Genomic DNA, 26,082 nt, shown 5'->3' on the forward strand with positions numbered 1-26,082 from the left:
ATAATACTGAACATTCTGCTGAGAGAGCCTGGCAGGAAGACTATAGAATAATCTTATCTGAGGGTGAGGGAGGAATCACCCAACTTACAGTGAGGGAGGATGTCTGTATTTCACTTGAGATTAGACCTATGGCTTTCACTGCAAAGACCATACATCTAGACATCTCTAAGAAACATTCTCAGAAAGCTAAACTCGTTTTTTTAACCTTCTACCCTTTCCAGTCAGAAAGCCACTAAGGAGGAATGGTTCAGTTTTGCACAAGGTCTGTTTAAAGCAGTTCAGTCTTCTATGTCTATATCCCCTTCTTCCTTTTCCACTGCCTTAAAGAAAAGGTTTCTGTGTTCTTCAAAGGAAGAAGAAGAATTCTCAGATTCTGATCAAGAGCGGGCTAGATCATGCATCTTGGGACAATGTAACAATTGCCTCATGTAAACAGACAACCCTCTCCTCCTACCACCCAACACCACAACCTGTGAGAGATGCACTTATCTAGCCAAACTGGAGGTAAAGCTGTCTCCAACCAAGATTGAACTTGACAGTCAAGAGGAGAAGGTAAACACTTGCACCACACTACACTCATCACATAGTCCCACTAAACCTACACCACCAAAATCCACACATAGAAACAGAAAAATATTTGCGAAAGCTCTCAATAATAATCTACTCAAGCAACAGTGACCTCCAAAGCAGAAACACAAGCATCCTCCAACCCCCAACACAACTCAAATGACACATACCCTACAGACTCAATGTGCCACTCAACCACAGCCCATAAGGCAAAACAGTGTACCCAACACACTAGTCATAGGTGATGCTATAGTCAGGCACACTGATGTCCCACTCACCTGGCTAAACAAGGAGAAGGTTACTCTCAGCTGCCTGTCAGGTGCCAGGATACGCCATATAACCCATGCACTCAGGTTACTCCACAACAAGTACAAATATGACTCTGTCATTGTCCATGTGGTGTGAATGACCTGAGACATACCTCCTTGGACTACATGAAAAGTGACATGGAAGAGCTCTCCGATCTTGTAGCCCAGGCAGGTATGACCCTAGCCCTGAGTAGCATCCTGCCATTGCCCAGAATGATAACGCAGTACAAGGACAAAATGATTGACTTCAACAATTGGTTAAACTTCTGGTGTCATTCTAAGGGGATCCAGTATCTGTCTGCCTGGGATGACATGGTTGACAGACCATGATGCTTTGCCAGAGATGGCCTGCACCTTTCACCCCTGAGATTCCGGATACTGGCTAAGGCTCTTGCTGCCCCTATAGTGCCCTTTTTAGGCAAGGTTCAAATGACAATTTCACCACCGTAACAGGAACAGGCAAGCAAAAACTGAGGGTAATGCTACTCAATGCTAGAAGTCTAAATCTCAAAATGCACTCCCTCAAGGCACTCCTTAAAATGGAGAACATCGATATCTGTGCAGTGACTGAGGCCTGGTTTAAGGCTCCACAGAGCACCCCTGCATTACCAGACTATAACTCATACCACATTTTTCGGCCATCTAACCTGGACAGGAACACCAAAGGCGAAGGTGTGTCCATATTCATTAAGGATATCCACACCTCCAGGGTAGTTGCTCAGCATAATGCATTTGAGGTTATTCAAGTGCAACTAACTGTGGGCAAAACTGCAATCCAAATTGTAGCTTGCTACAGATCCCCCACCATGCTCCAGGATTCCCACTCCTGTTTTCTTGATATACTGGAAAATATTAGGGTTCAACTAAACACCCTAATAATGGGCGATTTCAACTACCCCACCATTAACGGGGAAAACTACTTATGTACCAACTCCTTCGCTCAACGCTTTCTGGAATTCATAAATTCCAATGCCCTGTATCAACTTATCCACACCCCCACCGGGGCAACAATACCCTAGACCTAGTCATTACCAACATGAGTGACCGGTGTTCCACACCTGAAGTCAACTCCTCGTTGGTCAGATCCGACCATAAGCTAATCACCCTAGATATCCACATCCCCCCCCCCCCCCATTAAGGAAATCACTGTAAAAATTTTCACCAAAGCCAACTTCATGCTTCTTAAGACAGAAGTGGCAAACTTCATGACACCCATGCAGATGGACAATACAGTTATGACTGCTGAATCCTGCACAGATGCACTCTATAAGCACGTACATGAGTGCATGGATCGTGCTATCCCAAACAGAACCAATATGTTATCCTCCAAAAAAGGAAGCCAATCTGGTGATCCCCTATCATAAATAAACTCTACAACAAAAGGAAGAAACTGCTGCAAAAGAGAGCAAAATCCCATGAGTGGAGGAGTTCCCTGGTCAGCCTTAGTAAGAAGATGAGATCCCTTATAAGATCCTCCAAAGCTAGCTACGAAAACAAAATTGCCACTGATTCTAGGGACAACCACAAAGCATTCTATAGCTATGTCAAGAATCTCAATGGCAACACCCAGATCTGCTCTGAGTTACAGCACAATGGCATGAAAATTACAGAACCAACTGATATTGCCAACGTCTTGGCAGATAGGTTCAGTGCTAACTTTCCCTCCATCTCACCCCCTAAAGGGCCTATAACTATACAGGAAGAATCACAACTATGCAGGTAAAAGCTGCACTCTCTAAAGCCAAAACCACAGCATCCGTCGGACCGGACAACATCTCAGGCTGCGTTTTATATGAACGTCAGAATGAATTGGCTCCCCACCTAAGCACCATGTTCAGTCATAGTCTCACATCAGGCTTTGTGCCCACTGAATGGTGCACAGCAACAGTTATCCCACTCCACAAAGGGGGAGCCACCACTGATCCCAGGAACTATCGCATATTAGCCTGACGAGCCTGGTCTTTAAGGCAATGGAACATATCATCATGGAACTCATAAACAAAGACATTGTAAACTCCAAACTCTGGACCCCACCCAGTTCGGGTTTGTGAAAGGCAGATCATGCCTCCTGAACCTAATCGACTTCTTTGAGGCAGTCACCAAAGCTGTAGACGAGGGTAAGGTGGTTCACACAGCCTATCTTGACCTCGCCAAGGCTTTTGACACCGTTCCCATTCTGGAATTATAGCCAAACTCACTAAACTAGGTATAAATCCCTATGTCACAAGATAGGTTGCCATTTGGCTCACTGACAGAACCCACACTGTAAAAGTTGCAGACTCCAAATCCGACTTCAAACCAATGACAAGTGGAGTACCACAGGGTTCAGTCCTGGGACCTCTTCTGTTTGGTATCTACTTCTCTGAAGTACAGACTAACACAGAAGGCCTTTGGCTAATGAAGTTCACAGATGACTGCAAACTAGGAGCCATAGCTGAGTTCCCAAATGATGTGGACATCCTACAGAAGGGCCTCACTGAGACAGATGCCTGGTGTCAGACCATGGCCTCAAGCTCAATGCCAAAAAGTGTAGTCATCCCTTTTGGTAAAAACTTTGTACCCATAAACTACCACATAGGCGACAGTCTACTTAATGCCGAATGTGTGATAAGAGACCTGGGGACCCAGGTGGACAGTAGTCTCTCCTTTGATAATCACATCACCACAGTAGTCAGGAAATCCTTCTATGTGGCACACCTCATCACAAAAGGGTTATCATCTAGGAAAAAAAAGGTCATTGTTCCCCTCTACTCGAAACTTATTAGACCCATTATGGAGTACAACGCCCCTTTTGGAATGTACCTCACAAGACATCTGCAGCAGCTGGAAAGGCCACAGAAGTACCTCACAAAGAAGATTACTGGCCTCAAACAGATGCCCTACACTGACCGTCTCAATAAACTCCAGCTTTACTCCGTAGCATATCACCTATTCCGAGATGATCTCTGCATAACATATAAAGCTATGTCAAACCCAGAGCTGTTGGACATGCTACACCTAAAGAAATCCCAATCCCTCTGAGCTACATGCTCTAGGGACCTAAACATTGTCACCACAATAAACAGGACATGCTGGAGGGATAGATTCCTGTCCTAGAGACTTCCCATACTCTGGAACAAGCTACCCATCTATGTCAAGCAAAGTTCTTCATTAGAACTCTTCAAGAAAAATCTTGATACGTGGATGGGAAATAGGAAATACACCCTGGGGATCACTTCTGTGGCTCTGCTCGACAGTGGCACAGGAAAATACCTTTCTTGGGTGGTGTAAGCCAGGGAACCTTGTTGGCTAGGCTTACTTAGGCCCTTGGGCCGATAGCCTAGTACCTACCTATGAACCTATGCTTCTCAAATTCCTTCTCCCATTGCATGGGAATCTGAAGTTAATGACATTTTATCCTCTGAGTCTCCTAATGAGGACATTTCCTTTGAAGATGCTATTGCTAAAATGAAAGACTTTTTTAAGTATGAGGGCAAAGAGTTTTCTGACACACAGGAAATATGCAATGAGCTTTCGAATATGGATACCCTAAGCTTGTTATTATACTTTCAGATGTTAAGTTGTCCAATCTCACCTTCGTTCTTGCTGGATGGGTTCGGAGCCGATTCTTGACTCTGACTCAGCCACTTACTATAGCTCGAGAGCTCTTTACTGGCTTGAGGCTACCCCTTATCCTAGATCTTGTTTGCCACTTCAGTTGCGAGGTTGTGTCAATACTGGTTCAGGCTTAGTATAACTTTTTTCTCTTCTTAAAATTCAATAATTTACTTGAAAAGTAGTTTTTTCTACCCTGTTATATAGTAGTTTGTAAGTTATTTAGTCCTAAACCCCTTATCTCATCCTTTGCTGTGTTTTTGTGCTGTGATGGCTGTTGCCCCTTAGTCGCTAGGCCTTCTGTTTGGTTACCTGAACTTGTTTAAGTTACAGAGTTCTCCCCCCTTAAGGACAGCCATTTAAGTTAGAGGCTCTCCTTTTAAGGTTTTTATAATATAATTTTTATTATTGTAGTGTGTCTGTTTGTGTGGTACTTCGTTCTATTTTTCTTAGTATGTCTAATGAATTTAAAGCCTCAGGGTTCAAAAAGTGTGACTTATGCTTTCAGAAGATGTCTCTGACAGATGGGCACACTAGTTGTGTTTATTACTTGGGAGCTCTGCACCTGCAGGACTTTTGCACTATTTGTCATGCCTTTAGTCATGGGGTCCTGCAGGAGTGGAAAAACAAGCTTATTCTCTGTGGATTACTAAAACAGGATTCTCCGGCTAAAGCATCTCAGCAAGTGAAACCTTCAAAACCAGTCAAGCCGTCGGCTGCATGTTTCAAACCAACCTGTGAGCTTGACAAACCAAGTTTGTTGGTGCCAGCTGGCACCGACAAGATTACCCCTCCATCGGCTCCAACTGTTACTTCGGAGCAGTCTCAGAGCCACAAAAGAGCTAGGTCTCCTTCTTTGGAGCCGATTCGCTCGGTGCCACAATCACCATTGCTCCAAAGCAAGTCCAGTCAGTGTTCAGTAGGGTGCTTAAGTCACAGGCCCTTGCTAAAATGCTTTTGAGCCCTCCTCAACAGGCTTCAGCTCCATCCGCTTCGATTTCGATTCCTCTTCTGACTATACTTAGTTCGGAGCCGGAGTCCATGGACTCTCCGATAGTGGTTCCTTCGGCTCCGATGACATCCTCATCGTCTCCGACGTTGGCTCCGATTACCTTGATTCTTCCTCCCATTGAGGTATCTGGGTGCCGAAGCTCTCTCATCGGCTCTGAGGAGGGAAGTGGCACTGGACTCTTGTCCGATACCACTATCCCTCTCGGAGCATCAGCTCAGTTGAGCTCGGCTCCCACATCAGCCTCGAAGCCATCGCCCTTGGCACAGGGTGGTATTCCTGTCTCTTTGGAGCTGGAGCCCTCCTTGTGTCGAGACCGTGATGCCTTTGAGGTCATGCGGAGAGTGCTGTCCCCACAAACGGCTCCACTATCAGCTCCATTGGCCCCATCCCCCTCGGTGACTGTGACAACCTCTGCTCCTCCTCCAGCCCCAAAGCGTAGGGAACCTATGCCCCAGAACACCCCATTGGGTGAACCCTCTTCTTCTGAAACCTCCCCAGAGCATTCTGAGCAGGTTCCCCAGAAGAAAAAGTACAAGAGGAAGCACCTAGGCTCCCCTGAGTCTGTCACCTCAGATACAGACCTGGATGAATCGGAGGGGTCCCCAAAGTCCTCCTCTGAAGATGTTTCCTTTTCGGACATCCTTGAGATTCTTAGGCAGATGCATAGCTGGACTTCCCTAGCCCCCTCCGAGGATGAGTCTGTATATCTGGACGCATTTGGTTCCGGACCTTCCACCTCCTAGGTGTCTCCGCCTTTTGATCCACTCATGTCTGTAGTGTCTGGAAAGGCTTGGTCAGCTCCAGATTCCATGGAACCTGTCCTGAGGAGAGCCAATAAATTCATCACAGCTCCCTAAGACAAACAATTTTTAACTAAAGGTGCCCCAGTTGATGCCATGGTGGTAGCAGCAGCCACAAAGAGAGAGTTAGCTGAAACCTCCTCATCTGTCCATCCACCAAATAAAGACTCTCATGCAATGGACAGATATGGGAAGTGAATGTTTTCATCAGCAACCTTCTCCCTTAGGTCCCTGAATTATCTTTCCCATTTTACTAGGCTTCAGAGGGATCTCCTAAAAGAGCTTGGAGATACCCTACAAGATCCTACAGCTGAGGGAGCTTCAGCCAAGGTAGCTACCCAGCTTGCGACTCTTAATTCAATAGTCAACTCCTCCATGAAGCTTATTTCATACGCAGCCGATGGAGCGAGTAGAGCTGTGGGAGCAGGAGTAGCTCTTAGGAGACATTCTTGGCTGCGGCTGTGTCAGTTTGCAGAACCTTTCAGAGTGTCCTTCACCAATACCCCTTTTGATGGCTCCTCTCTCTTTGGGCCTCAGGTGAAAGATACGCTTACCAGGTGCCAGCAGGAAGGCAAGACGCTCTCCGATGTCGGAGTCTGTTTTTCCACTCCTACCAGACCATACCCAAAAGATTAGAAGGGTGGAAAGATGTGGTTTTGAAAATCCCAGGGACCCTTGCCTGATGCATGTGGTGAATTTTCCCCCAGGGGCAGAGGGGGAAATAATAACAATGGCAGATGCCACCCTCGTGGCAGGGGGGGGGGTCTTAAAAATTAGGGTAACAGAGATACGTTCTCTTCCAAACCCTATCAACATCCCTGAAGGGATGCCTGACTGCTCAACTCTGGAGGCAGTCAGGGTAAGGCTTTCGTTGCACCCAACCGCCTGGCAAAATATTACAAAAGACAAATGGGTACTAACCATTATATCTGGAGGTTACAAGATTCCCTTTCATCAACCCCTTTTTGTTTCAAAAAAATCCATCTCAGATATTCCACCCAATCTAAGGGATCAGGCAGTCACAGATGTTTCAAGGCTGCTAGAAAAAAGAGCCATCCAAGAAGTCCTTGCAGACCAAGTAGGATCCGGAACTTACTCAAGATTCTTTTTAGTGCCCTAAAAGACAGGGGACTGGAGACTAATTCTGGATCTCAGCAGGTTAAACAAGTCTGTACAAAAGAAAAGTTCCGGATGGTAACACTGCAGTCCATTCTCCCCATTCTTGGTCAGGACAATTGGATGTGCTGCATAGATCTTCAGGACACGTACTATCATATAAAAATGGACAGGTGGTCCAGGAGATTTCTACGCTTTCGGCTAGGGGCCAGTCACTACCAATTCAGAGCTCTGCCCTTTGGTCTCACCACAGCCCCCAGGATGTTCACCAAATGCATGGCAGTAGTCACGGCTCACCTGAGACATCAAGGATTCCAGGTGTTTCCTTATCTGGATGACTGGCTCCTAACTGCTACCACCAGGCAACAACTTATAGAAGCACAAGATTACACCATCACATCCTGTGCTCAACTAGGCATCACAATAAACTTCGAAAAATCTGCCTTGTTGCCCTGTCAATCTATTACATACACAGGAGCAGAGCTAAACACAAGAAAAATTATTGTAAAATTGCCTCAGGAAAGAGTTTCCATTATTCAAAAACATGTGTCACTTCTCCTGAGGAGCAAAAGAATTCAAGTCAAATATGTTCTTCAAGCTCTAGGGTCCATGGCAGCAGCCATTCTTCTAGTCCCCTTAGCACGCTTTCACATGAGAATCCTTCACTGGCTTTTTTTCACACAATGGTCCTTCCAGGAATTACCCATGTCTCACATGATGCTAATTACGGAATCGTGCAAAATACACCTTTCCTGGTGGATGGTCTCCCCACTAGTTTCTCAGGGCAGACCTTTCATGGTACCCCATCCGGTTGCCACAGTGACCACAGATGCTTCCCTGATAGGATGGGGGGGCATTATCTAGGGAAGACAGTCCAAGGCACTTGGCAACCTCACGAGTACCACTTGCACATCAACATCCTGGAGATAAGAGCAGTGCTCCTAGCATTTCGAGCTCTTCAAGACTCTCTCCCTGCTGGGACTATTGCAATACAGATGGACAGCATGTCAGTGGTTTGGTACATCAACAAACAGGGCGGGACCAGGTTTTACCCCTTGTGCCGAGAGGCCCTCAGACTGTGGCAATGGGCGATTTCCTCCCAATGTTTTCTGATAGCAATGCATATCCCTGGGACATCCAACGTAATAGCAAACAGGCTCAGCAGGGCTATCCTCATGCCTTATGAGTGGTCTCTGAAACAGGAAATTGTTTGTCTTATTTTCCTCAAATGGGGCCAGCCTTGCTGTGATCTCTTTGCCTCTCCCCTCAACAACAAATGCAGCAGCTACCTCTCCCTTGTTCCTCCTCCGGGTTAGACACCCAGGGACGCTCTAGTCCACGATCGGCCTCAAGGACTCCTCAGGGACCTCTTGATTCATCAATCAGGCAGGCCACATCAATCCCTCCAATCTCTCAAGCTCACAGCTTGGTTACTCCACTTCCAATCCAATATTTCCCCAGCAGTGTGTAAGATTATTGTTTCCTCCCATAAGGCAAATACAAGGAATGCCTATGCTAGCAAATGGAAAAGATTCTCTTACTGGGCATATTCCAGGAATTTAGATCCTTTTACAGCTCCTGTACACAAGATTTTGGATTTCCTAGCAGAACTGTTTCAACCATCAGAGTACAACTAGCTGTCATTTCAAATTTTCATGTTGGAGTTTCTAACTCCAGCATAATGTCTCACAAACTCTGTAAGGCCTTCATAAGAGGTACATCCCTACTTAGACCCCCAGTGAAAGAGCCACTTCCACCTTGGGATCTCAATTTGGTTCTTGCCTCCTTGATACTGCTACCCTTTGAACCAGCAGCATCATGTTCCTTGAAGTTTCTCTCTTGGAAAACTCTTTTCTTAGTTGCTATTACTTCTGCCAGACGTGTTTCAGAACTTCATGCACTATGTGTTCACCCTCCATACCTAGTTTTTCACAAATACAGGGTTTCTTTGAGAACTAATCCATCTTTTCTACCTAAAGTTTGTTCAGACCACAATTTGAATCAATCCATTGAACTCCATTTTTTTCCTAATCATTCCAACAAGGCAGAATACAAATGACACCAATTGGATGTGCATAGACAACTGCATTTCTATCTCCATAGAACTAAAGAAATGAGAAACTCAGATCAGTTGTTCCTTTCTTTTGCTAACAACCTTCCTTTTTCTAAAGTAACATTGTCAAAATGGTTATTGGACACCATCGTCCATACCTACCACTTGCGACAAAAAGATCTTCCAACAAAACCCAAAGGTCATTCAACCAGGTCAGTAGCTACTTTGGTAGCATTTCAGTCTAGATTGCCCATAGATTCAATTTGTGCAGCAGCTACTTGATCAGATCCTCATACATTCATTTCTCATTACAAAGTAGATGTGGTCTCCCGGGGCAGAGCTTCCTTTGGTTCCACGGTCTGTTCCAATGAGCCACCCCGGATTGAGTTGCTAGGGACGCTGTCCCATCCAGCAAGAATGAAGGTGAGATTGGACAACAACATAAAGAAGTTATGTACCAACCATAACATTCCATGTTAGTTGTCCTTCATCTCGCCTTCCTTCTTGCATCCCTCCCTCCTTCCCCCTTCCTTGAGGATTGAGAGGAGTTTCTCAGTGGTTTCACTGGCTAATTTGTTTTGTTATTAGTTGCTTCTCAACCAAACCATGGCAATTAACTGTATATCCAGGTTTATTAATGGATTATCTTCTATAATTATGTCTAGTGTGAGCTATCTCAAACGAGATCTGGGTAGCTGGCGCTGGGCATTCTGGGACAAGAGGTAGCCTCAAGCCAGTAAAGAGCTCTCGAGCTATAGTAAGTGGCCAAGTCAGAGCCGAGGATCGGCTCCGAACCCATCCAGCAAGAAAGAAGGCGAGATGAAGGACAACTAACATGGAATGTTATGGTAGGTACATAACTTCTTTTTCTCTGGGCTCTAGAAGATGACATTTTAAAGGAGAACTGCACTCACAGATTCAAAAAACATGATGTTATGTAGTCTTATCTCGCCTCCATTATTACATGTGTGTTCAGAGCCGATCCTCGGCTCCGACTCGGCTGCTTAGAAAGCCTGAAAACTTCTGATTCGCTCGTGGCTAATAGGTATCCCATGATGCATGTGCACATTCCCCAGATCTCGTTTGCCACATCTTCAGTCGGAAGCTTCTTTTGGTTAGCCATGGCTAAGTGATTTAGTTCTTTATTATTCTGCTCGTTAGAAGTTTCTAACTTCCTGTGAAGTGCTTTTCTTATTGCTGTTAGCTTTATTGTGATAACCGATTGTGTCAATTTAACCGGACTTGACTTTTATCTAGAGTTGCCTTTTTCTGCTATAAAATTTTGGGCCTGCTGACCTTTTTTGTGTGTGTTCCCATGAGTGTGTGCGTTTGACTAAACCGTTTTACTTAGAGGTATTAGTCTGTTCCCCTTTCCTTTACACTAGGTTCATTTAAGTTAGAGAACCTAGTAAAACTTCCCTTGGTTGTTTGTTGTGAGAAATAGGGATAGATCTGTTTAAGTTAGAGGGTCTAGTTCCTCTCTTGTTGAGTGAGTGTGTTGTTTTTTCTCTTCGATCGCCTATTGAGACTGCCATTATGTCGAAAGAGCATAAACAGTCAGGATTTAAGAAATATACTAAATGCTCTCAAAAAATGTCTATCATTGATGGACATAGCGTCTGTGTGTACTGTTTAGAGGCCATACATCTTCAAGAGACTTGTCTCTTTTGCCATTCCTTTAGTCCTATAGTGCTCCAGGAATGGAAGAATAAGTTGATTCTAAAAGGATTGTTAAAACCTTCTTTCGAGGAAGACCTAGCCAGTTCGTCCTCCTCTGCTAGGTCGCATTCGTCTAGTAAAGATAAGGCAAAGACCTCCAAAAGGCCTTCACCAGCCTCAACTTCTGTCTCTGAACCTCCACAGAAGTTACCTAAATTGGAGATGGTCGCTGTCTCTTCGGCTCCACTGTTCTCGGAGCCGATCAAGATTCTGGACACGGACATTGCAGTGTCGGCACCCAGTGCTTCGGTGCCGATCACTAGCAGTCCTCTTTGGAGCCGGTCTACAGACATTCCACCGGTCTCCCCTACTTTAAAATCACCTATATTACAGACAGCGAGGTCTCCAACACTGTCCTCCAGATCCTCCAGGAGCTTTTCTGAAGAAGGCATCGAGAGAGTGGTGCTCAGACTCCTTAAGTAGTGCCTTGCCAAAATTTTTATCTGCTCCGACCACTTCTGTCTTGGAGCTGACCCCTGTTACCGACCCTGCTCTTTTTCCTCCTCCAACCCAGATTGGGCCTTTGGAGCCGATGCTGTCAGTACCGACTACAGAGGTGTCCTCGGCCCCAGCACCCCAGGTGGTTGTCTTGGAGCCAAGCCCCGCTCCGACACTGTCGGCGACATCCGAAGTGTCTAAGGTCTGAAGCTGTTCAGTCGGGCCCGAGGGGGACACTTGGAACCAAACCTCTTTGTTGCTGAGTCTTCCTCTTGGTGCGTCGGCTCGAGTGAGCTCAGACCCTACATCATTCTTGGAGCCGATTCCTTTGGAGCCATCGGCGCCTACACTCTCTTCGGAGCCGGGGCATCATTCGGAGCTGGAGGAATTGGTTTTCGTGAAGATGAGGAGCATGTTGGATAGTTCATCCGTACCATGTAGGAATACCGATGCTATACTCCCTCAAGCGCAAACTACAGTCTCAGCATCCTCTCTCCCCCGGGATGGTAGAGACTCACAGCCTCAGGACCCATGTTTGGGTGGTCCCCGATCTTCCAAGACCTCCTCAGAAGACCCCACTGAGGAGCCCCCTCGAAAGATATCCTGTAAGAGGAAGCATGTAGACTCCCCTGATAAGTCTGTCACATCTGACACTGACCTCGATGAGTCGGAGGGGTCCCCTAAGTCGTCCACTGAAGAAGTCTCCTTTGCAGACATTTTGGAGATCCTCAGGCAGAGAGGCGGCTGGCCCACCATTACCCCTTCCAATGAGGAGTCAGTGTACCTGAAGGCTTTTGGGTCTCAACCCTCAGCTTCATGGGTGTCTCCTCCATTTGATGAATTGCTAGATCTAGTGAGTCAGAAGGCATGGCAGACTCCCGATGCCGTGAAACCAGTCCCCAGGAGACCGAATAAATTTCTCTCCACCCTTAAGGATAAAGATTTTTTTATCTAAGGGTTTACCTGTTGATGCCATGGTGGTGGCGGCGGCCACTAAGAAGGAGCTAGCAGAGACTTCTTCTTCTATCCATCCACCTAATAAGGAATCCCAAACGATGGATAGGTACGGGAAGCATATCTCCTCTTCAGCAGCTTTTACACTCCGATCGCTGAACTATCTATCACATTTTACGAGACTTCAGAGAGATCTCCTAAAGGTGTTAGGAGATACTCTTCAGGTTACCTCGACTGAAGCAGTCCCATCTACAGTGTTGGCTCAGTTGGCTACCCTCACATCTATTGTTAACTCCTCCATGCGGCTGATCTCATATGCAGCTGATGGTGCGAGTAGGGCGGCAGGTTCAGGAGTCTCATTAAGGAGACATTCCTGGATGCATCTATGCAACTTTGCTGAGCCTTTCAAGTCTACATTCACCAATGCTCCCGTGGACGGATCCTATATTTTTGGACCCAAGGTGAAAGATACCCTCAACAGGTGTGAGCAGGCAGAGGTTACTCTATACCCTTTTCCCATCCACTACGTCCTCCCAAAAGGATCCCAGATGTACCACCCAATCACAGGGATCAAGCGGCTATAGAGATAGAAAAGCTGCTATTAAAAAGAGCCATCCAAAAGGTCCCAACAGACCAGACAGGATTTGGAACATACTCCTGGTTCCTTTTAGTTCCAAAAAGAACAGGGGACTGGAGACCCATCCTAGACCTCAGCAGGTTAAACGAGCATGTAAAGAAGTCCAAGTTCCGAATGGTCACTCTACAATCCATACCCCCTTTGTTGGGGAGAGACAGCTGGATGTGCTCAATAGATCTCCAGGATGCCTACTACCACATAATGATGGACAAAGCATCAAGGAGCTACCTACGCTTCCAGCTGGGAGCCAATCATTACCAGTTTCGGGCACTGCCCTTTAGTCTGACCACAGCCCCCCAGGTGTTCACCAAGTGCATAGCAGTAGTCACAGCTCATTTGCGGCATCAGGGAATCCAAGTCTTTCCATACCTGGATGATTGGCTCCTGACCGCCACCAACAGGCATCGCCTAATTCAATCGAGAGATTCCACAATCAAGTTCTGTTCCTAGTTGGGAATCTCGATAAACTGGGAAAAATCCTCTATTTTGCCCACTCAGTCTATAACTTTTATAGGAGCAAATATAGACACGGTCGAGATGACAGCCAAACTACCTACAGACAAAATACAGAATCTTGTGCAACAAATTTACAGGATACTTCCCCTTCAAAGAGTCAAAGCGAAGGTGGTGTTGCAGCTTCTCGGAACTATGGCATCAACCATAACCTTGGTACCTTTAGCAAGACTACATATGAGAATACTCCAATGGCTCCTGTCATCCCAGTGGTCATTTCAACAGTTGCCTCTACATCATCAGATCCTGATTACAGATTCTTGCAAAAAGTACATACGCTGGTGGATTCAACCAGGTCATCTTACAACAAGGACTCCCTTTGTACCGCACCAACCCATTGCCACTGTGACCACGGATGCCTCTCAGATAGGGTTGGGGGGGCATTATCTTGGCAGGACTGTCCAAGGCACATGACAAGAACAGGAGGCCCATCTGCATATCAGTGTCCTAGAGATGAGGATGGTGCTTCTAGAGTTGCAAGCACTTCACTACTTTCTCCCTCTAGGGACAATAGCTATCCAGACCGACAACATGTCAGTTGTCTGGTATCTAAACAAACAAGGGGGGACCAGATCATACCCCTCATATCTACAGGCCATGCGAGTTTGGGATTTGGTGATTTCTTCCCAACGCTTTCTCATTGCAACGCACATCCCGGGGACTTCCAATGAAATAGCGGACAAGCTAAGCAGGGCAATATTGTTACCTCATGAATGGTCCTTGAACCAGAAAATAGCCAGTATGATCTTTCACAAGTGGGAACAATCCTGCTGCGACCTCTTTGCCAGTCCCATCAACACCAAATGCAGCACCTTTTTCTCTCTCATCCCCCCTCCGGGGGAGTCTCCAAGAGATGCATTAGTCCACGATTGGCCCCCGGGACTCCTTTATGCTTTTCCTCCTTTTCCACTCATCTCCAAGGTCATACAGAAAGCAATGCTGTTGGGAAGCAAGATGATCCTAATCACCCTTTACTGGCCTCATCAGATTTGGTTCCCTTTTCTCGGGCCTCACCTGTTGGACTGCCCATGGACTCTGGACCCAGTGCCAGACCTCCTGACACACGTCAGGTTCTCTTCACCCCAGTCTCCACACTCTCAAACTGACAGCATGGCTGCTGCAGTTCCATCACTAGTCAGGCTTCATGATTTGTCTCCAGCTGTAACTCATATTATTACCTCTTCTCACAAGCCTTCGCCCAGAAAATTGTATCATAGTAAATGGAAGAGATTTTCCATATGGGCACACAATATAGAAGTTGATCCATTTACAGCTCCCATTACTATTGTTCTAGAGTTTCTTTCTGAACTCTTTCACCAAGGTTCAGCGGCTGCTACACTCCGAGTTCAACTAGCAGCAATATCTAATTTTCATGTGGGGATTAATGATTCCAGTCTTATGTCTCACAAACTGTGCAAATCCTTTCTTAAGGGTTCCATGATGTTAAGACCTCCTGTGCAAGACCCCATTCCTCCTTGGGACCTGAATCTAGTTCTGTCTAGACTTACTCTGCCACCCTTTGAACCAGCCCATAGTTGTCAGTTGAAATTTCTGTCTTGGAAGACTCTTTTTCTGGTAGCAATAACCTCAGCCGGGCGAGTTTCTGAATTACAGGCTGTGTCTGTTAAACCTCCATATTTAATTTTTCACAAAGATAGAGTCTCTGTCTGGACCAACCCATCTTTTATTCCTAAAGTCTGTTCTCAATTTCACTTAAACCAAACAATTGAATTGCCAGTGCTCTTCCCTAATCACTCCAATAAAGCATAGTATACATTCCACCAATTAGATGTACACAGGCAACTACATTTCTATATCCACCAGACCAAAGAATTTAGAAAATCAGAACAGCTGTTTATTTCCTTTGCTGAGGTGAGAATGGGCTTGCCAGTTTCCAAGGTTACACTTTCGAACTGGATCTCTAGTTGTATTTCCTTTATTTACAGTTCTAAGGGAAAGGAGTTACCCATTAAAGTCAAAGCGCATTCCAGCAGGTCCTTCTCTACTTCTGCTGCTTTCCAAGCCAGGACACCTATTGACAGTATTTGTGCAGCAGCAACATGGGCTACCCCTCATACCTTCATTTCCCATTATAAATTGGATTTAACTTCCAGGGGTAGAGCTTCGTTTGGTTCCATGGTATTCAGGAGTATCTTCCAGTGAGCCACCCATTCAAGATGCTAGGGACGCTGTCCCACATGTAATAATGGAGGCGAGATAGGACTACATAACATAAAGAAGTTATGTACTCACCATAACGTTTCATGTATGTAGTCCATCTCGCCGAACATTATTATGAACCCACCCACCAGCCCCCTTCCTGGAGGCTCTGGATACAGTTTTTCCTTTTCTACAGTGGTTTTTGCCACAATGGCTCCTTTTATTAAGTTTATTCTTCCGGACCTTTGTTCCTTTTCATGTCTGATTCTGGTAGACTAGTAGCAAACAAGATCTGGGGAATGTGCGCATGCATCATGGGATACCTATTAGCCACAAGCCAATCAGAAGTTTTCAGGCTTTCTAAGCGGCCGAGTCGGAGCCGAGGATCGGCTCCGAACCCACATGTAATAATGTAAGGTGAGATGGACTACATACATGGAACGTTATGGTGAGTACATAACTTCTTTTTTATTTCATCATGGTTTGGTGTCTCCTACATTTTAACACCACTCTGGGACTATTTACAGATTTTTAAATATATTTATATGTAATTTCTGTGTCTGACCACATGGGGTGTGGCATCTTGAAGTAATTCCAATTGTTTAGTCTGCCTCTAGATATCCACAATGCAGTGCTTGTCTTTATAAAATTACATCACGCAGGCTAATTTCTTCTTAAAGCTCCTGTCACTGCATTGATTTTACATACATTCACTGCTGTCTTTCAGTCAGTTTTAAGTAACATTTCATGCTGTTCAATGACTACTTAAAATATAAACAGTGCAAATGCCACAGAACAGATTTTCGAAGTACTTTTTACTGCCGCTTCTTTTAAGAATGGCTAAATTGCAGTCTTTTGTGAAGCCTGAGTTATACTACTTTGAGTCATCTCCCATCCCCCTTCACACCTATCTTCCCTAGCTAAGTGCTAAGGATAATTTGAGCTCTTAAGTGCTGCGACTGACAGCTCACTGCAAGAAATTTGACTCATTCCAAAATGGTGGTCGCCTGGTGAACTGCATCTAAACTGAGCTCCCTACTTCATCTAGTCTTATCTTAGATTTATACTTCTCAGAGCTTCGGGACGTTCATTGGAATAAAGGAATTCTTTTCAGCATCAAAAAGCCAAACTATTCAATACTCTCAGCTATTAAATAGAGACCAAATTAATCGTATTTCTTATACCTTCTCTCAAAGTCTTACACTTACTGTGATCTATAAGGCCTAACCTTGCTGCTGCACTCTGAAGACCACATGGCCAGGCAGCTAAAATCTTCAAATGATTCTACTACAATGGAGATACAGACAACAAAAGCTAAATCCTCGGTAATTTTTTCACCTGAAAAAGAGAATCTTTCAAAAAGGCAAAAAACCAACAAACAACAGATGGAACTTAACAAAAATACCACTAGCACTAGTGAGGATACTGGCTTTCACATGGATGAATTAAAACAGGCCTTACAACCCATACATGCAGCTATTCAAAACTTTTCGGAACAGCTCTCAACCATTGGTAAATCTGTTACTCAGATTGCAGAAAGAGTGGGCACACTTGAACAAAAAACACAGTCAAATGAGAGTCAAATCCAAACTCTCACTGAAGATCTTAGTGCCAAATCAACAGTTATATCAGAATTACAAATGAAAATAACAGATTTAGAGGCAAGAAGTCAGAGAAACAATATTTTAATTAGAGGTATCCCGGAGAGCTATGACAACCAAAACTTAATCACCACTGCAAAACAAATCTTTGAATCATTATTACAACTTGTTGTTGAGAAGCCTGAAATTACCATTGAAAGAGCACACCGAGCACTTCGTAGAAGACAGGATAGTACAGATCCTCGTCAAGTGTATGTTAAACTTCTCAACTATCAAGTAACACAAAAGATATTATATGCAGCCAAAAAACATAAATCTCTTATGTGGAACAACCACAAAATCTCCTTCTCACAAGATCTACCTTCAACCATTAAGGAAAACAGACAAAAACTAGCTCCGTTTTGCGCAGATTTAATTAAAAGAAACATCCGGTTTCAAATGCGCTACCCCAACAATCTGATCTTCTACAGTAATGAAGTGAGATACTCAGTGAACACTCAAAATGAAGCTAAAACAGCCTTTATCTTTAATAAAGTTCCTACTCCCTGAAAATATGTTACTGCCAGCGACTCTTTGACTAAGTCTGTTACAGTACTATACGTTGCTTTCAATGGTTTGCCGTTAAATCTCCTCTCAAAAAATATAAATATTGTATTCTCACAAGTTCATCTACATTTACGTGCCTTTTTAAAAAATCCCAATGGCCTTTTTAACTGTTAGCGCCGACCTCGTGTTGGTAGGTACAGATTTCTCCACAAGATGCTTCCAAGAGGGTCCCAAATAGTTGGAACACCCAGATGCTACTGTAACACCCTTGGGACTCGTGCTTCAGGAAGTACACAACAATCTAGGCAAATATGTCTAACTGCTTCCCTGATATTTCAAACCCTACTTAATACTCGTACAAGAACTTAGATTGGAATACCCAGGCTGAAGCAGGTAATATGATCGACGATTCACATCTAAGCGCTGTGTACAGCTAATAACTTTCGTTTTGTAAGGTATATGCATTTATGTGCCTAGCGCAAACAAGCGAGCATATGAGACAGAGCTGGTTACAGGACATAGACAGACCCGATGAACTTTAAGAGTGTAACAACATACTTCATACTTGTGTGGACAATCAGGTTCCTGACTTTGTCGATAAAAGATCTGTGGTTATTTAGATGGGATGCGGAGTTAACGCTTAGTTAGTTTTTTTTTTTTTCTTCAGTTTTACATAGATTGTACTGCCTAAAACAAAACGCTAGCTCTGTCTATTAAACCTGTATGTTAGATATGCAACACACTCGTAGTTTGACATGTTTGGACCTCTAACACTATTTGTGTTAGATATTAACGCTATGGTGATGTTAGCCATGTAACATAAACTATGTAAGATAACTTCACTTATATCTTGCCGTGTTTCAAATTCTCTAAACAGAAAGATGCCCTTCTTCTTCACCTGCTAATTTCTCTTAATTAATTCTGTGTAAGCTACTTCCCCCAATAGCTCATTAGCAGTATTAGCTACTTCCTATTTCAATATTTGTTTATTGTAGCCTGCCTCTTAATGTGGCTGAGGGGTTGATAATAGTGTTGTGTCATAGGGCAACCAATATAATGTGTCGTATTTGGTACTTGCCAAGACTTATTGCTGACCTTAGAATAGTCTTTGGTAGGGTTACCATATTTGGTTATACGAAAAAGAGGACGATAGGTTCTTTGTCTGGCCAAAAGGGCTTTCAGGCTTTCAGACTAGGTGAAGACCCAAAAAAAAAAAAAAAAGGAAATACAAACAACGATTCAGTGTGAAAAATAGAGAAGGTATATATAATGCATTATTTTATATGTAATATATTTAATTAACAGTATCACAAAGCAAGCAAGGAAGGACCACCACGATGGTAAAAATTGTAAAATCCAATTTAATAACAGACAGTAAAATAGACAGATGAGAGCTTTCACGTGGAAAACCACACTTCCTCAGATCTCAATTACAAGAATGAAGCATTAAGTTTAAATAACAATCCTAACATAATTAACAATTCAAAATAATTAACTGTTGCCACTTAACGTCAATTATTTATTCATTAAAATCAAACAACTTATAATATATAAAACTTTAATATTTATTTAACAGTTTATGTTGCAGAAATCAAGATCCTTACCTCATGCTTCTTGGTTCCCTGAAAAATCTGACAAGTCTGACTGAGCCTGTGCTTTAGCCCAAGCATATTTTTCAGAAGAACCAATTGCTTTCAGTAAATTCGGCTGGGTGCAAAGGTATGCGTGAAAGTCTCTGCACGACATATGCTTAAAATTATGCTGCACAAACAGAACTCCTTTTATCGATTCAACCGACAACTTGTTCCTTTCCTTTGTCCACTGGCTTTGCATCAGTGAAAATACCCGTTCAGCGTTTGCATTATGTGCGGAATTGCAAAGAAAAACTCTGCGATCACAATAATTTCTGAGAAACATTCCTCGTTCTTGCAACTGTTGAAGTATTTCACCCATCTCTCGTGACTCAGACTCTCTTTGAAGTCTTCCTCGTTAAGATTAGCCTCAACAAATTTCTTCAAATAGCAAAACTGATTAAAACATTTGGAATCGTCAACATGCACGCCCTTTTCTCTGAGATATAACACAGTTTGTTCAACTTCATTCCAACTTGGAATTTCAATTAATGTCATCCATGCAAATCTACTGAACTCCTCCACTGGTTCAGTCCACATTTCCAGATACTCTAGACAAGTTCTATACATTGTGGCCACTTGTGTACAGAAAGCATCACTACAGTCTTCTAGTCCATCTTTACGCAACTTCGTTAACAGTTCTTTCACCTTAATTGACATGAACCCCTGTTGCGCACGGCATGTGAGAACAGTGTGAACAGATTTCAGGCAGTGTATAACCTCCAGCAACGAGTTGTTTTCACGTTCAATTTCTTCAATGTGTGAATGAAATACACTCATCAGTGTATGCACGTGCAAAGGTAAACCTCACTCATATCATTTTCAAAGAACTTTCGTATTAGAATAGGCGGATTTTTTTGAGACAAGAAAAAAGTCTTTAAAGCGGGAAACATCTGCAACAGCCGCTGAATGCCTGGAAATAATGATAACCATCTAGTTTTGCTGTGGTAAAGCAGCTGACGATACTCCACCTCAACAAATTCACAATAGTCTTTCAGTTGTTCAGTTCGAATGGTGTAAATTGAAAAGTAGTTGTAAATTTTGAGAAGTATTGACTCAATGTCAACATTTAGTGTGTCAGTGCCATGCTGCACGCAGTTGTTTAGTACATGTGCTGGACAGCCAACTCCAACTAACGTTCCACTCTTTTTCATCCTCTTCAAATTAGCAAATACGTTACAGCCATCAGCTCCACGCCTGACACCACCAAAATTAGTATTGCAGTTATCTCCCGAAGGCAATACATTTCTGAAATAAGTGGTGCTTGTCTAAAGTGTCCTTAATGCATCTGGAAATTGTATCTGCAGTTTCATTAGGGGTGCTGTGAACATCAACAAGTTTAGACTGTATGCCACCATTTTTCCAGTCAAAATACTGCAAGAGGATCGGAAATAACTTCACAGAACCATGATTGCTACCATCTGTTGCGACTCCACAGTAACGTATATGGTTAAGTGCTTTCTCCACCAAGTCGACAGAATGTGGAGCCAGGACAGAGTTGACAATTGCTTCTGTTTTAGTCCGGGCGCACGAAACTCTTCGTGCAATGTCAGAGTCAGGTAATATTGTTTTCAACATGCCACAACTGCAGTCCATCGACCTATAACTGTGATGATGCTTAACGGCATGAAATGACAGAGTTCCTTCAGCCGCTGACACTGATTCATCAATTTTTGAACCAGGTGTTACAAAATAATTGGTGATTTTTGAGGATGAACTTTCTCCTCGAACATTTTTAACATGCTTCGGGGTACTTATGTGTGCATTCAAATCAAGCGCACCCTTATTTGCAACAGAAATGAAAGTTCTGCCACCACATGTCATGCATTCTGCTTCCCATTCATATCTGCCTGCACGAAAACACGGGTACTTGGCCTTCATTGCATCCGTAAATGAACAACGACGTTTCGGCATTTTTATGAGCCAAACTACTTTGTTAAATTTCAAGTCTTCAAGCTGACTATGCCATTCACTTTCACTAATAACAGAAAAAAAAAAGAAAGTGACACAAAGGCTCAAAAATCAGGTCAGATATTAAATAATGCTTGTGTAAACTTACAAAACATGTTATTCTAGCAATTTTCTATTAGCATAAAAGTTATACGGTCAACACCCAGGTCTCCAACTACCTCCTAGCTAATGATCTCCTCTCCAAAACCCAACATGGTTTTATGCCATATGACAGCACTTCCTCCACTCTATTCTCATCTGCTGTGCCCCCACTCTACCAGAACGAGAACAAATCACACAAAAATCCTTCTCATCTGTAGAAAGCTGGCTATCCAATGCTTAGCTCCTACTCAACCCAAGTAAGACAAAACGTCTCCTGTTCCAACCTTCCAAAGCCACCCAAAACACCCCCCACTTCAACATTCTTGCCAAAGGCAATACCATCATCCCTCCACCAGAACACACAAAATTACTTGGTGTGGAAATAGACAAACTTAGATTTGGCACCCACATATCTCTCACAATAAAAAAAGTTCACAAGAAACTTGGTGCATTATATCAAAGCCGCCAATTCCTAACCAAGGCGGCTAGAATCTCCATTGCCAATTCCCAGATAATCTTCACTCTATTCTATGCATCCCCCATACTTACCAACCTTAGACAGACAGACCTACACAAGCTGGATGCTTGTTACAACAAAATTGCTAAATTTGCCACTGGAACCTCCTACCACAGCCATCATTGTATTACCCTTAAAGAAATAAACCGGTTAGAAGTCCCACATTATCCTTATATTTTCAATCTCCAGATTTAATTTCTTTAACTAAAAAAACAAAACAAAAAAACAACAGAGATATTCCTTTCTCCATTGCTTCCTTTACACAGCACTGATGTGCTGTATAAGCATGGGAACATAAGTCCCATATGCATGCGCAGTACATCAGGAAAGCCCCATGATACCAGGGAAAATGTGGAAGAGCATCAAGGTGCCATTATATACAAGGACATTATTTAAGAAAAAAGTAATTAATATTTTTTTTTTTTACATACGGCTGGCTTTATTTGGTCAATCAGACTTTGCCCTCGTGAGTCGTAACCAAGCCACACCAACCATGGTTAAATTAAGCACTACCCACACCCAGCAGTGAGTTATTGCTATATTAAAACATGCAACAAAATATAATGCATAATCAGAATAATAAACAACAGGCAGAGAAGTTTACTCTTGGTGTGTTTTTTTAAGACGGGCATAATCATACCACCTCACCATATAAATGTGATTGCACATGCATGAATACAGACACAATCAAATGCAAATACAGTCATATGCCACTATGTATGATTTGCAGTTATATTTAGTAATATAAAATAATCACAGTTAGAAATGTTCTGTATAACTAAGTACAGAAATCACTTCTATGTTTTTCACTCAAGTAAAGCAAAACAAAATAAAGCAATATTTTCAACACAGTTAAGAGCTTTGCTGTACCTTATTAAAAATAAACCTCTTATTCCACACCAGTTCTTTCTTAATATGGTCATCAGAAGTTAAAAACCTTATTTCACATTAACATAGCAACCTATAAAGAGGATTAAGAGCTATTTATTGCAATCATTGAGTTTTAGGTATTATTAATCAATGTGCTAACATTGCATTTATTGCTCTATCAAATGTACATACTTTTTGCTACTGATCTTGAGTCATTACTGAATATATTTACTGTGATACCAATGTAAAAAGTAAAACAAATGTAGTAATTTAGTAGTAATGTGCTGAATCTGGCAGGAAAGAGAATACAAAGAAATTATATTTACTTCATTTCAGTAACTAAAGTCATATTAGCATTAGTCCATAAAAATAATTAGCAGCATCCGCCACTGATTAACAGGATTCCAGCATACAGTTACTTTTGCGTTTATTCAGGAAAGATGTCTATTTAAAAATGCTCTTGACCTGTTTATAATAAAACTGCAGTAGTGTTCAATCAATAAAATCAATGCTGCTTTCTCCACTTACACTGTGAAGCAGACTTTCAAATCAAAAGGAAATTAACTGCATTTTCTTCTCTCCCTCTCGCGTTTTGGGCGACTCACTGACTCACCACCTTAACGAGTTGCCTGGACTGGGGCAAGACCAGCCATTTTTAACCCTGCTTTAGGCCCGTGCAGAGCTGAAGACAAACTGAAGAGTACCTACAACACAATGCAGACTGCCTTTTTAAGCTAATTTCTCCCTCTTAAGTTAAGCAAACGTGGCACAAAGAAATCTGAAAGACAGCCAGCCCAGGTCAGTTGAATGTAATATGTCAAGACAGTAAGTTAATCACACAAGCAACAGACAATGATGCAGTGTTAGATTTTATCTGGTAGGCCACTGAGACTAGATGTTTGATTCTCAAGAGTAACCCACCAGCAGCAAAAGAAAACTTAAAAAATGTTGTGGACGTCAGAGTCAAGAACATTTGGGAAAACTAGTCTGAACTCACATATGAGAAAACCTCAGCTACGACTGATTCGGCCTGGCTGGGGCCTGGGCTGGGAGCAGAGAGCTAGCCTGTTAGTTGGGTTTACCGTTTGAGTTTACAAACATACAACAGTCTCCACACACACACACAGTACTCACAAAAAAAAAAAAAAAACATACCAGAATGACTGAGACTTGTCGTGAAAAAAACAGTCCAAAACGGAGACTCCGACTCACTCTGTAGTGATGAGAGACAGATGGATCGGCTGTGGCTGGGTCCTCCTCTGCTCCTCTCTCCACCCTAACACATACAGTCCTGCACTTCTCCCCGGGCCCGCGCAAATACAGTCTCGCCGCTCTCGTGACTCTCGCGAGCTCTTCTACCTTCCGCACATGCGTAGATTTGAGTTCTGCCTCGGGATTGTAAAACCCGGACAAATCTCGGAAGTTTAAAAAACTGCCCGGACGCCCGGACAAGAGCACAAAAAGAGGACATGTCCGGGGAAAACCGGACGTATGGTAAGCTTAGTCTTTGGGATAACTTGTTAAACTCAAGGTATGTAAACTAAATATCCTAGAGTGCATGGCTCTAAGGCTGTTGTAAGTGGCTCTATCTCATATAACTATTCATATTCACATGTCATGTAGCCTGATAGTAGAACAGAGGGCTCTTAACTGGTTTTATTTAACATTTCTTAGTTAAACTGATGGGGTTTTCTCTTCCTTATGTATGGTGGTGGCGTTATGATATGATGTTAACATAGTTAGCTGGTGGCTTGGTGCTAGGTTACCATACATAAATATTTTTTTTTCTTTTTTTTTTCTTCAGGGAAAAAAGATATTTATATCCTTTTACTATTTGCTATCGTAAGCTAAAAGATATTTGAAGTAAGCAGTGACTTACTAACTTGCATACTGCATCATTTAAAATCTTACTTAAACACATTAAATAACTTAGTTACTTAAAATTCAAGTTAAATGTTGGACTCCCGAGAGCGTACACCTTTGAGTAGGCATGTAGATGCATTTACATTGTACACTGCTCTATTTTACTACAGAAACATGCCGCAGGATATTTAAACTGTATTTACATTACATATAATTTTGGAAGCTCAGAGGGTGTATGTGTAAGTATTCTAGGTTTGATGTTCATTTGGAAGACGTATATTTTGTACATATGTATAGGAGTTTTTTGGTTTTTGTTTGTGTGTTTATATACTTCTTCATACAAGGAGTATGGGTGGTTAGGCACTGGGGTTAGTTTGAAGAAGTTGTGGGCTACCTCCTCCTGCAATGTTAACTTCTTCATAAAGACAGTGTTAATGATGTATTGTGCTCTCTTTTTTTCCTTAAGCCCTAAGGCAACTCCCCCTAAACAAACAGTATCACATACAGGTATAATAACAATCCCACATTCTTATAATATCTCAATATATCCAATTAAAATAAGGAATTCAGTAGCTGGCATTTAGACTGCTGGAATGTTAAAGGTCTACAAAATGCTGTGAAAAAGAACTTAATTCTACATCTTTTTTTAAAATCTCAGGCTAGTATTTGCTTCTTACAGGAGACGCACTTACCTAAAGAGGGCTGGGAAAAAACATCCAACAGAAAATGGATCAGAACTATAATAGCGGGGGGTGATAGTTCAAACTCTAAGGGTGTAGCCATTATAATTAAGAAACAATTCCAGGGTGCTATTATGGAATGTAAGTCTGATAAATATGGTAGGTGGTGTTATTTTACGTCTATATTACCGGACTCTACCAAACCTGTTTTATTTTTGAATGTATATGGTCCATGTACTCTACAACATTTCTTCATCTTAGAAATTTATAATATCCTTAGCTCATTCCCAAACCACCTTTTGATAATCGCAGGGGACTGGAATGCAGTGATAAATCCCAGTTTAGATTGTACCAGCAACTCTCCCTCATATAATTTCCAAGCTTCTATTGCCCTTGAGGAACTAATGTCTGACTTTAATCTCATGGATACTATTGTCTTCAGCACTGACTC

General features: G+C 42.8%; 1 protein-coding gene across 1 annotated transcript in view; it reads left to right on the forward strand.

Moving 5' to 3' along the window:
- HFM1 (helicase for meiosis 1) overlaps window positions 1-26,082 on the forward strand; it is a 3,254,758-nt gene that overhangs the window by 2,027,331 nt on the left and 1,201,345 nt on the right. The gene's annotated exons all lie outside the window — the stretch shown is intronic.

Source organism: Protopterus annectens, chromosome 10.part0 (assembly GCF_019279795.1).
Source record: "Protopterus annectens isolate FY-2018-M chromosome 10.part0, PAN1.0, whole genome shotgun sequence".
Classification (NCBI taxonomy): Eukaryota; Metazoa; Chordata; order Ceratodontiformes; family Protopteridae; genus Protopterus; species Protopterus annectens.